Raw genomic sequence first — 10,023 nt, 5'->3', positions numbered from 1 at the left:
GAAGCTGGGGAAGAAGAAGATGGAGGAAGAAGAAGAACACTGAAGGAAGACCAGAAGAAAGAAGATGGAAGAAGAAGTGGGGAAAGGAGAAGAAATTAATAAAGGGATTGTCAAAAACCATCTTTTTTTGTGAAATGGTAGGGGTACATTTGTACCCCATTACCAATTCACACGTGGGGGCGGGATCTGGGGTCCCCTTGTTAAAGGGGGCTTCCAGATTCCGATAAGCCCCCCGCCCGCAGAACCCCACAACCACCGGGCAAGGGTTGTGGGGATGGGGCCCTTCTACCCATCAACATGGGACAAGGTGCTTTGGGCGGGCCGCTACCCCAAAGCACCCTCCCAATGTTGAGGGCATGTGACCTGGTACAGTTCAGGAGGGGGGGGCTGCTCTCTCGTCCTCCCTCTTTTCCTGCAGCCTGCCAGGTTGCGTGCTCGGATAAGGGTCTGGTATGGATTTTTGGGGGGACCCCACGCCATTTTTTAAAAAAATTTTGACACAGGGTTCCCCTTAAAATCCATACCAGACCTGAAGGATCTGGTATGGATTGTGAGGGGGACCCCCACGACATTTTAAAAAAAAAATGGCGCGGGGGTTCCCTTTAATATCCATATCAGACCTGAAAGGCATGGCATGGAATTTGGGGGGACCCCCACGCATTTTTTTTTAAAATTTTGGTTTGGGGTTCCCCTGTGGGGAAATTCCATGCTGTTTTTATCAATGAACTTTTATGTGTATTGCCGGACCGACAATTCATTATAGCCGGCGCTAGTGCTAGTACTTTTAAATGACTTTTTTTCCTTTAGAAATGTAATTTTGCACTCGGACTGTTCTAAACACGGGAAACATGAGCCACTTTACAGGCATACTATAGACACCCCCCAGGTACGAAATATTACACTTTTATTGTTTTACTTTAAGCATGATTAAATCACTGTTCCCGAAAAAACTGCCTTTTTTTGCACTGATACATATCCCCTGGGGCAGGACCCAGGTCCCCAAACACTTTTTATGACAATAACTAGCATATTAACCCTTAAAATTAGCACTTTTGATTTCTCCCATAGACAATTCACTATAGCCGCTATTACTTCATGACTTTTTTCCCTTTAGAAATGTCATTTTGTTGTCAGATTATTCTAAACATGGGAAAAAAGCGCCACTTTACAGGCATACTATAGACACCCCCCAGGTACGAAAATTTAAAGGAATATTTCACTTTTATTGTTTCACTTTAAGCATTATTAAAATCACTGCTCCCGAAAAAACGGCCGTTTTTTAAACTTTTTTTTTGCACTGATACATGTCCCCTGGGGCAGGACCCAGGTCCCCAAACACTTTTTATGACAATAACTTGCATATAAGCCTTTAAAATTAGCACTTTTGATTTTTCATGTTCATGTCCCATAGACTTTAACGGTGTTCGCGTGTTCAAACGAAGTTTTTGCCTGTTCGCATGTTCTGGATGAGAACCAAAAGGGGAGGTGTTCGGCCCATCTTTAATATACATCAGTGTATGGTTCCTTCTCGGTCCCAGGGCTCACCTCACACTTTCCCCAGACACACAGCTCTGATCGTTCACACTTCCATATTATAACCTCCCACTGCAAATCTCTCACCCCGCTGGACCCCTTTTGGCCCGACTCATTAAAGGGGGTGGGTCCGGATGGCACATTATGCGCCCATGATTGGCAGTGGAGAATTGTGGTGGTGGTGGGGGGAGTTGTTGGAGAGTGTCGGAGGAGAGAGACAGAGCTGTGGGGGAAGGTTGCAGCTGGAAGAGTGAGCAGACAGGGCTGCTGCTGTACCTGCAGCTCTAAATTTTGTGACTCAGCGTGGGACACTCTCCAGAAACACCTTAAAAGCACTGCAGTCCTCTTGTATGGTGATGATAAAGCATGTTAAATGACCAGTCAGTGATAGGTAACAATAGTGTCCACAATAAATGAAGCAAAGTAGGAGTCCACCCATACACAGCCAGATGAAATCTGTCAGATACCCACTGCAGCCGATCAGACGCAGGGTTGAGCGTAATATGCAGCCATATGTGTCTCTAAACTAAAGCTGCCCAGATATTACTGGTGTGACTGGGAACTCCAATCCATGTTAAAAAGTCACTTTATTGAAGCAAAATATCCACTTACATACGTGAACCACAGCCAACTGTTGTTGGAGGAGTCCCAACTGAATGCTGTCATTCACACCTCTCTCATGCCAAAGAGGCGAAGGGAGCCGGGGCTGTCACCGGTCAGCAGAAGGGAAAAGACGTGTCAGAGGAAGATCGCAAAGCCACTTACATTGATGGGAGCTATTTGCAGGGTGAAGCACACTCTAAGTCTAGATGGCGGAACGCAGACCCAAAGATTGGTGGAAATTGCTCTCACCTAAGGCAAAAACAGGAAGCTGGCCACAGGGATAGCACACTCGGGAGTCAAACTACTGCCGGAGGAAGCGAATCAAGGAGCCGCTCACACCGATGGAGGACTTGCCGGGTGAAACTTGTTCTCCTAGAGATGCAAACAGGAGGGAGCCAATGGATGGTGAGAAGGCAGACGCAACTAGGGCCTGGCCGGAGAGGTCACAGGAACCAAGTGCCGGAACTTGTTCCGGTGCTGGGCTCCACTCCGGGACTTAGCCTTGATTTGGCAGGACTTACATCAAATCACGGGACGGTCCTGGTGAATCCGGGACGGTTGGGAGGTATGGGATTCTGTATTTTTGGGAGGCCTTACTTGAAGATGCTGCTGGTGAAGAATCAGCAGAAAGAGTGTCTCTGGAATGAGAACTCTGGAGGGAAAAGCTACTCACACTTTCATTATGGTCCTCACCATTTCATTCTATAACTTATTTTTTTAAAGTCTTTAGGGCACCTCTGGCATGCAAGGATGTGTTTTGTCATCCTTGTAGCATTTGGAAAAGAATATTTCTTCTCACAATATTTGCAAATTGCAGCCTTGTTCTCAGCAAAAATTGCACTGTGGAAATGTTTCCAAACTCAAGATATTGGTCTCACCATTTTACTGGGAGCAGGAAAAGAAAAAACAATTTACTGACCAGACTATAGGGAAACACTGCCGTGTGATGGTGGAGAACATTAAAAGGAATCATTTAAAGGTTAACCCCTTCCCTACCGGCGCATTGTAAAATGACACCAGCAGGAACCTCTCCTCCCTCCAGGCATCATATGGGGCGCACATCGCGGCGATCAGGGATCAGGTGTGTCCCTTGGGACACAGCCCATTCCCAATCAGCATAAAGAGCCAATGAAAATGGCTCTTTATCACGTGACCAATCACAGCTGGTCACATGCACTGTCTTCGTGCACGCCGCTAATATGCGCCCCCAGGAGCGTGCACCACGGCGATCGGGGATTAGGCGTGTCACTCTGACACAGCCCATCCCCGATCAGCGTAAAGAGCCAATGGAATTGGCTCTTTACCATGGGACTGGCTGTGTCCAATCACAGCCAGTCACAAATGTCAACAAACTGCGGTAACTATCTGTTACCAGGTTCTCCTCCTCACACACCAATCCTGTGTGAGGAGGAGATTGCGGTAACAACTAGTTACCGATTACAGTAGTAAAACATAGTCACAGATTGCCCCCAAAATAAAGAGGACCTGTCACCAGCCTATCAAAGTACCCAAGTACCTGTCTCCAGCCTGGAGTACCTGAGTACCTCTCTGCAGACCATCAGAGTACCTGAGTACCTGTCTCCAGCCCAGAGTACCCGTGTACCTATCTCCAGCCCATCAGAGTACGTGAGTACCTGTCTCCAGCCCATCAGAGTACCCGAGTACCTATCCGCAGCCCATCAGAGTACCCAAGTACCTGTCTCCAGCCCATCGGAGTATACGAGTACCTGTCTCCAGCCCATCAGTGCACCTGTCTCCAGTCCATCAGAGTACCTGAGTACCTATCTGCAGACCATCAGAATACCTGAGTACCTGTCTCCAGCCCAGAGTACCTGAGCACCTATCTGCAGCCCATCAGAGTACCTGAGTACCTGTCTCCAGCCCATCAGAGTACTTGCTTACAGCCCAGAGTACCTGAGTACCTATCTGCAGACCATCAGAGTACCCGAGTACCTGTCTCCAGCCCAGAGTACCCAAGTACCTGTCTCCAGCCTGTCGGAGTACCCAAGTACCTTTCTGCAGCCCATCAGAGTACCTATCTGCAGCCCATCAATGTACCTGGGTACCTATCTGCAACCCATGCCTCATAGAATATAAGTTGGGGTGTTTGATTTCCAAAATGGGGTCATTTTGTGGGCATTTCCATTGTCCTGATGCTCCAGGACCTTCAAAAGTGGGATAGGCACTAGGCAGTCAGGAAATTAGATATGTAATTTATGCTCCTAGAACTCCTGAAGGTGCTGCTTGGATGTTGGGCCTCTGTATGTGGCCAGGCTGTGTAAAAGTCTCACACATGTGGTATTGCCATACTCAGGAGGAGTAGCAGAATGTGTTTAGGGGAGTAATTTTGCTATGTAAATGCTATGTGTTAGAAATCTCTTATAAATTGACAACTTTGTGTAAAAAAAAAAAAATGTTTTAATTTTCTTTCCACATTTTCTAAAAACTTGTGGAAAAAAATTACATGTTCAAAAGACTCATTATGTCTCATAGAATATACGTTGGGGTGTGTGCTTTTCCAAAATGTGGTGTGTGCTCCAGGGCCTTCAAAGATGCGATAGGTCGTCAGGAAACTATGTGTGTAATTTATGCTCCTAAAATGCCTGACAGTTCTCCCTGCATGTTGGGTGGTATTGCCATACTCAGGAGGAGTAGCAGAATGTATTTTGGAGTGTAATTGCAAGTATGCATATGGTGGGTGTGAGAAAAAAACTTATATTATGACAATTTTGTGTAAAAAAAAAAAAAAAACCTAATTTCTTAATTTTCCCAAGAATTGTGGGAAAAAATTACAACTTCAAAAAACTCACCATGCCTCTTACTAAATACCTTGGGCTGTCTACTTTGCAAAAATGGGTAATTTGGAGGGTATTTGTACTGTCCTGACATTTCAGGGCCTCAAGAAATTAGGCTGTCAGTCCATCAGGTGTGATCAGGTGTGAGCAAATTTAATGATTGGCACCATAGCTTGTAGACTATAACTTTCACGCAAACTAAATAATATCCACCAATTTGGGTTATTTTTACCAAAGATATGTAGCAGTATAAATTTTGACCCAAATTTATGAACAAAAACTACTTATTTGCAAAATGTTATAATAGAAACTAAAAAAAGTATTTTTTTTCAAAATTTAAGTTTTTTTTTTTTTTACTTATATCACAAAACTAAAAAATCCAGTGGTGATTAAATACCACCAAAAGAAAGCTCTATTTGTGGGGGAAAAAAATTAAAAATTGTTCGTGAATAGTTTTGCATAACTGAGTAATTGTCATTCAAAGTGTGAGGGCACGGAAAGCTGAAAATTGGTTTGAACAGGAAGGGGGTGAAAGTGCCCAGTATTGAGGTGGTTAAAAAGAAAACTAATTTGTTTTACTTGTCAATTAATGCCTGATTGTTGGGATACATCAGTTGATAGTTTCTGTCCAATCACCCAACTGTAGGAGGTACGAGATGGAGTCCACAAGCATACTTAACTAAATTATCTTGTTTGAGAACTGCACTGAAAAGCACAGTGTTACTTGAACTGTATTCCAGGATTTGCCTATCTTCACCTGAGAGAACTTGTAATAATTTAAGACTTAACATAAAATCTTAGAATCTTTCATTTAAGGTCTTCTTGTTATATAATTTGAATACCATGTCATATATATACTACTTATCATTGCTCCAGCCAGAATTCCTGAAAGTAGCAACAGCAGGCCATGTCTGTGCAAAGTGAGTTGGCAGTCACTTGTAGTGGGCAACCAGGGGCCTGTGTAACAGAACAAGGCAGAATCAATAGGTAACCTTTTAATATTAAAAGGGTGCAGATTTTATAAGAATATAAAGATTTAAAACATGTTAAAGCTAATGTGAGATTGTAGTAGTGACTGGGACTAGATCTGCTTTAAAAAGTTTTAGCTTAGGTCAGATTCACATTAAGACATCATGTTTTATATACAGCATGCCTCAGGCCCTATTTTTGCCCATTGACCCATTTTCTTGAAAAATAACAAACGCAATCTCAAACACCTGTGTATGCTAATCCCTCTTTTTTTTAAATTAAAAGATCCTACCTTTTTTGCATGAATAAAGTATGTTTGTATTTACATTTATTTGTCATACTGTTTTGCTTACAGTATATCCAGGTGTTGATGTACAAATTTAGAAAAAATATCGCGCTAGTGGGTTTATTTACTAAAACTGGAGAAAATCTGGCGTAGCTCTGCATAGAAACCAATCAGGTTCCAGGTTTTTTTTGTCAAAGCTTCATTGAACAAGCTGAAGTTAAAAGATGATTGGCTACCATGCACAGCTGCACCAGATTTTTGCACTCTCCAGTTTAAGTAAATCAACGCCTAGGTGTTTTAAACCCTCATTCACACTGAACACGGCTTGAAAGCGTGTGAGTTCATCTGAACTCGCACGATTTCAAAGTCGCATTTCCGTTACGACTTCAGGGGCGACTTGAAAGACATCTGTGCGAGTTTATGCAGGTCTATTGAAAATCGCAGCCAAAGTCACCAAAAGTAGTGCAGGAACTTCTTTTGAAAATCTGTGCAGCGCCACAAAGTTGGCTTTGCACCGATTGGGACACTCCTATTGCCGGCAATAGGCTCCAATCTGACATGCGATTTGACCTGTCAAACCGCCCCGATGTGAACAGGGGCTAATGGTTTGTTCAGACATGCAGCCAGGGGGAGGTAAAAGCAGGCAGTTGAGCTGTGGTTTCCCTGCTCCCCCCCACCCCCAACTGCCCACCTAAACAAAGACATGGAGCTGCTCAGGGCTGTGCACATATTACAGCCCCAATGATTTACAGCTGCAACAATAAGTAAACCCCTGTTACATTCGGCAGGCAGTACTGCCATTGAACGCAACCTATTAAACTTAATGGGGCCAAACCACAACCGCCCTGCAATGACATGCAATGCAGAAGGTTGCGGCATGGTGGTTCGGCCTTTTCAGCATTAATACGGGTGGTAAAGGAGGCAAAATATCACCTCCCAGGTGCCTGTCAAAAGCACTCTGAAAAGTGATTAAGCACAAATCACTTTTCAGAGGGGCAGCAAAGGGTGCTGCATGCGAGAACGGGCCCTTACAAAGATAACCATGGTATCTTATGGGTAAAATAATAGCAAATAAATAACACTAACCATAGGCAGCTGTTGACAGATGCTCAGAAAAGCAGAGAATCTCATTCTTTCCTGCTAAACAAATGCTCATTTTCTCTAGACTTAATCCTTCTTGCTTTCTGAACAGAGGACAATAGTATTCCACGAATATATTAAAGATACATTGCCGAGCAAGAGAGACTTCGAAACTAAATGCTGGCCATATGCTGGGTGAGTGTGGACAATGCATGCCAATGGAATTTTAAATCCATTCACTTCTGGCAGATAAATCCCCCAAGGACAAGAAGCAATACTGCTATGTCTACGAGATTTGCTGGAAAGTGAAATCAGCACATGCACGATGGCTTCTAATCAGTACAGGCAGAATACAACACTTTCATTCCCTGCATGCTTATGCATTGCTCTCTAGCGTGGCAATAAAGGAAGAGGATACAGACCACTTCCTTTCCAGGAACCACAAAACCACATTACTAATACAAAAATTACTATGTGTTCCAGGTACATTTTCATTTCACATCCCAGCCATCTACTGAAATTTTAGATAGCTGTCTTTTATCCAACTCTTATATATTTCTGCTAATGCAAATAGTTAGGAAGAGAAGTTGTTCAACTGGAAAAATACATTTTTTTTTGTATATCTAAATTCACTAAGCCACAATGCACACAAAGTGTTAATATGTTACCTACTTGAGTTTACTAAGGCTCGGTTCACATATGCACAGGAATGCGATGTGGCACACTGCGTATATCACATGTGATGTCTGTGCGGTGTGATTTGAGCCATTCATTTGTATGGCTCAAATTGCACAACGTGCAGGGCCCTTTTTTTTCCCCGCACTGGAATTGGATTGCACTGAGCGATCTGTTAATCACACTGCGTTTAGCGGGTCGTTTTGGGGTGTCATTAACTTAACATTGACACCCTCTGCAGTTTGCATGAACACCATGCTATTTCAAAGCGGTGTGGGAAACACACAGGATTCACTGCGTTTCTCACACCACATATATGTGAACCAAGCCTTAAAAGTTTAATGTGGTTGTAAAGCCCAATTTTTTAAAATTCAAATAATAAACGTGTTATACTTACCTGCTTTGCGTGATGGTATTGCACATAGCGGTCCTTAACTCATCTTCTGAAGTCCCTTGCTGGTGCTCTCTGCTCTTCCTCTTCTGTGTGTGCCTCCATAGCATGTAGTGTGCTATGGGGGCACATGTACAGACACGCTCCAGAGCCGGGCTGTGTGCATCATAGACACACACACAACAGGTCTCGACCCCACCCCATCATTCCTCACGGGATTTGACTGACAGCAGCTGGAGCCAACGTCTCCCACTGCTGCCTGAGTCTCCCATGAGAGGAGGCAGAAGAGAGAGAAGAGATGTAGCTGGATACAGCGATGGATTGCTAGATGACTCAGGTATGTGTTTTGGGGGGGGGGGGGGGGGTGGATGGGTCAAAAATGGTAAAAATGTTTTTACCTTAAAGTGGAGGTACAGCCAAAACCTAAAAACGCTAAACCTAATCTATCCAAACCTGTAAAGAAAAAAAAATTGCTATACTTACCTTTTCTGAAGCCGATCATCTCCAGACCCCAGTGTCGGCTGCTGTGTGCAGAGAGAAAACTGAAAATGGCTGAGAAATGCCTGGGAAGTGACGTCACCCACAGAGTTATGCCCCGTACACACGGTCGGATTTTCCGACGGAAAATGTGTGATAGGACCTTGTTGTCGGAAATTCCGACCGTGTGTAGGCTCCATCACACATTTTCCATCGGATTTTCCGACCCACAAAGTTTGAGAGCAGGATATAAAATTTTCCGACAACAAAATCCGTTGTCGGAAATTCCGATCGTGTGTACACAAATCCGACGGATGATCAGAATAAATAAAGGGATGAAAGCTATTGGCCACTGCCCCGTTTATAGTCCCAACGTACGTGTTTTACGTCACCACGTTCAGAACGATCGGATTTTCCGACAACTTTGTGTGACCGTGTGTATGCAAGACAAGTTTGAGCCAACATCCGTCAGAAAAAATCCTAGGATTTTGTTGTCGGAATGTCCGAACAAAGTCCGACCGTGTGTACGGGGCATTACTATGGCGCATTCATTGTTGGCTGTCTCTCCTGCACACTCCCACACACTAAATCCGCCGTTGACAGCTCAGTGTGGGACCGGACCGGCTGTAGAATAGGTATGTATAGCGATCTCTTCTTTACAGGGTTGGATAGATTAGGTTTAGAATGTGGCTAAGAGTAGGTTTAGCATTAGATAGGTTGTGGCTAAACTTCCACTTTAACGCAGAACCACTTTAGTTGCATTGATCAACCTCATTTAACACATGTATACTTCATGCAATATTTTCAGTACAGACAGCCAGTAATCACAAAGATTACCACATGGGTGTTGTTCCTTAAGCCTAGGTTCACACACATATGCTGCTCTGTGCATCGCGTTTTGCCTTCTGAAACTCAGGGAAAAAATCCCTGCTGCATTTTAGATATTGCAGCCCGCTTTGAAACCGCAAGTGCAGTGCAGTTCCCAATGTAGGTGCTATTTCCAGTGCATAGGGCATGCCAAGAGGATTAATGACACCCCACGCATCTAGTGTGTTTTTTGTGTGGGTGGCTGCGGCTGCAGGAACAGGTGCCTGCAGCAGGAACCACCCACACAGGTGTGAACCTAGCCTAAAGCAAACCTTGCAGTTAAATGCAAGGTCCACTTATTATCCCCAGGCCCTCTCCCTTTAAAAAACTGCATGATAGTACTTCAA

This window comes from Aquarana catesbeiana, linkage group LG13 (genome assembly GCF_042186555.1).
Source record: "Aquarana catesbeiana isolate 2022-GZ linkage group LG13, ASM4218655v1, whole genome shotgun sequence".
In the NCBI taxonomy this organism is placed as follows: Eukaryota; Metazoa; Chordata; class Amphibia; order Anura; family Ranidae; genus Aquarana; species Aquarana catesbeiana.
The sequence above is the reverse complement of the archived record's forward strand: the minus strand, read 5'-3'. Positions refer to the sequence as shown.